The sequence below is a fragment of the Hipposideros armiger genome, unplaced genomic scaffold, assembly GCF_001890085.2.
Source record: "Hipposideros armiger isolate ML-2016 unplaced genomic scaffold, ASM189008v1 scaffold_255, whole genome shotgun sequence".
Lineage (NCBI taxonomy): Eukaryota > Metazoa > Chordata > Mammalia > Chiroptera > Hipposideridae > Hipposideros > Hipposideros armiger.
In genome coordinates, this window is record NW_017731605.1 from 1,616,759 (window position 1) to 1,620,230 (window position 3,472).

Below are 3,472 nucleotides of genomic sequence, written 5' to 3' on the forward strand. Positions count from 1 at the left end.
GATCATATCTCAATATAATAAAGGCCACATATGATAAGCCTACAGCAAACATCATACTCAATGGGGAAAGGCTAAAAGCTTTCCTCTTAACATCAGGAACAAGACAAGGCTGCCCACTTTCACCACTTCTATTCACATAGTTCTGGAAGTTCTAGCCACAGCAATCAGAAAAGAAAATGAAATAAAAGGCATCCAAATTGGGAAGGAGGAAGTAAAATTGTCATTATATGCAGATGACATGATACTATATATAGATAATCCCAAAAACTCCACCAAAAAACTGTTAGAACTGATAAATGAATTCAGTAAGGCAGCAGGATACAAAATTAATATTCAGAAATCAATTACATTTGTATACATCAATAATAAGCTATCAAAAGAAGAAATCAGGAAATCAATCCCATTTACAATTGCTTCAAGAACTACAAAATACTTATGAATAAATTTAACCAAAGAAGTAAAATACCTGTACTCAGGAAATTATGACACTAAAGAGAAAAATCAAAGAAGATAAAAATAAGTGGAAATACATACCATATTCATGGATAGGAAGAATTAATATAGTTAAAATGTCAACACTACCTAAGGCAATATATAGATTCAATGCAATTCCTATCAAACAACCAAGGACATTTTTCTCAGAAATAGAACATATAGTCCTAAAATTTATATGGAACAATAAAAGACCCCAAATAGCCACAGCAGTCTTGAGAAATAAGAACAAAGTGGGAGGTAGCACACTACCAGACATCAAATCATACTACCAGCCTATAGTAATCAAAACAGTATGGTATTGGCATAAAAACAGACACATAGACAAATGGAACAGAATAGAGAGCTCAGAAATAAACCCATCCATATATGGTCATTTAATCTATGACAATGAAAGCAAGAATTTACATTGGANGAGCGGGGCCCAGGAGCCTGCGGGGAAGGACTGAACTGAGCACCTTTGGTGCAGGAGCTGGAGGTTTTGGGGCCATTGTTACCCTGGTGTGGAGCTTGTACACGAGTAGTGCACAGGGGGGGGGGTGCCATTTTTTCAGGGCTGGGCCCTCCCACAGAGGCTCAGGTCTGGGACCACATTGGCCTGGTGGAATTGGCGTAGGAGTGCATGTGTGTATGTGCACATGTGGCCTTGAATCCCCACCCTTCACACTGCTTGTGCTGCATAGCCAGGAAAACACCCGGCAGGTGTGTTCTGGCTCCAACAGGCTGCTTATTGAGACGCGGGAGTGTGCGACTCACCTTAGGTCCCTAAACTCTGCACTGAGTGTGCAGAGTTGCCAGGGTAGTGATTGGCTGTTGGGCTGCTCTGCCTGATCTGTGAGCAGCTGATTGGGACAGGCTGAGACTGAGAGTTTTCCTGGGAGTGTTGGGCCGTGAGCTATGTGCCTGCATGATCCAGCCAGGGCTCTCCTGGAGAGTTTGTGCGAGCTGGTTGCTGATGCAGGGGTGCATGCTGCTCTGATTTGGTGGGGACCACTGACCACATCCAGTGGTGCCTTGAGGGCTTGCCCCACCCACCTAGAGCTGTGTTGCCAGGGGCACCCTGAGGCTCTGGTGCCTGGCCCCCACTTCCGCAGGCCACAGAGAGTTTTTTGCAGCAGCAGACAGCACGCAACAACCTGTGAGGATTTTTGGTGGTGAGCATGGTTCCAGAGCACACAGCAACTAACTGTGGGAAGCTCACTTCAAGTCTAGAGGGAGGTCGGCGCATGATGCACTGAGCCCTTCTCCCCAACAGCTGGTGCTGAGTNATTATTATTCCACTCACCCATTTGCTCTATTATGAGCTGAGTATGGTGAAAGACACTCACTTTTTTATGTTGTTTTGGAAATGATATTTTTGTATCATTTTAAAATTTGTTACATCTTTTTATAAATCCAATGACTGCTCACCAAAAAAAAAAGAAAGATTGCCTGGCTCATAAGGCTATTGAGACTATTAAATGCATGTCAAGAGATCAACCTAGGGCTTGGAACATACTAAGTACTTAATAAAGGTTAACTAGTAATGGCCCCAACAATAGAAATAGAGGTAGTGATAGAAGTATAACCGGGCTCCATGAAATCTATATGAGTTGAAATCCCCAATCTCTCTCTCAAGGGGCTGCAGTTTCTTGCCCATCTGCACAGTTCTCTTTGCTGCAGACTATCTTCCTTTTAGCTTCCTAGTCTCTGTTCTCTAATTCTGCCTGAACATGGCTACAAGGAAGCCCCACCACTATAACAGAGATGCATGAGGGCAAGCATTTTGGTTTTGTTCCCTATTGCCTTGTACAATACTGGGTACATATTAAGCCTTCAATCCATCAATATTTGTAGTATGTATGGGCCATCATGGTACCTACATGGGACACAACTCTACATGATCTTATGAGTGCCAATAACACAGACTGAAAAACAAGACTGAATGACTCGGTCTCTACTTTCAATGACATCTTCCAGGGAAAAGAATGTGCTTGGACTAAACATGGGCCAGGTGTCCACTGTAGTCAGTGCAGCAGGGGCCAAGGAGGCAAAGTCCCATATGCTTCTCATTGTATAATAAATTCTCTAAAAGAGAACAGAAATGGGTAGAGCATTATGAGTATATTTGTTTTACATAATATAAAAGTTCGTAAGAAAGACAATTTAGGGCTGGCAAGAGAGATTAAGTACGGCTTCCTAGACTAAGTGGTATTTCAATTTGGTTTTGAATAATAGATAAGGGTTTAACAGGGAGATTGTTTTTCTATTGCTAATGTTCATTAAATTTTGCTAAATATTTTACAGTGAGCACAGACAAAGTCTACCATTCAAGCACAACTTTTGTTTAATTTCTACTATGCACAAAGCTTGGTAGTAAATACTGTTAGATATGCAAAGACATATGTGCAGGCCATGCCTTCAGTGTCTCTCAGTTGGTTGAGGTGATAAGACAATGAACCCAAGGGTTCTATTGTTAAGAGAATGAAGAGAGTCTTTTAGACTAGGACAGTAGAACTGCTTCCTTAGGGGAGGTCAGCCTTGTGCTAAGCACTGAATTAAGCATTAAAAGGCAGAGGGAGTGAAAGAGGTGGGTGTGGCAGATACTCCTCATGGTTTACAGAACATCTTTTCCCAACTCCCTTATCTCTTTCCACCTTTGTGATAGACATTGGAAAAGCTACCTGCTCACTTTCCCAGCCTTCCTTGGAGCTCAAAGGAGTCTTGTGACACAGGATTTCTGGCCAGTGAGACATAAGTAGAAGATAACATGACATTTTGCTCTATTAATAAAGATACATTCATCACTGGGGTCCTTCTTTCTGACTTGAAGAAGGATGTGATGCCTAAGGCTGTAATAATATTCCTGCAGCAGTGAAGGTCCTTGTAGGAGAGAAGTGAGGTCCCCTAAGCAGGCTCAGACACAGACATTTGAGGAAACCCCACCCATTGTCCCTGCCATTTACAGCTTTCTTTTGAAATTTTGTCAATTTTTTTCTTA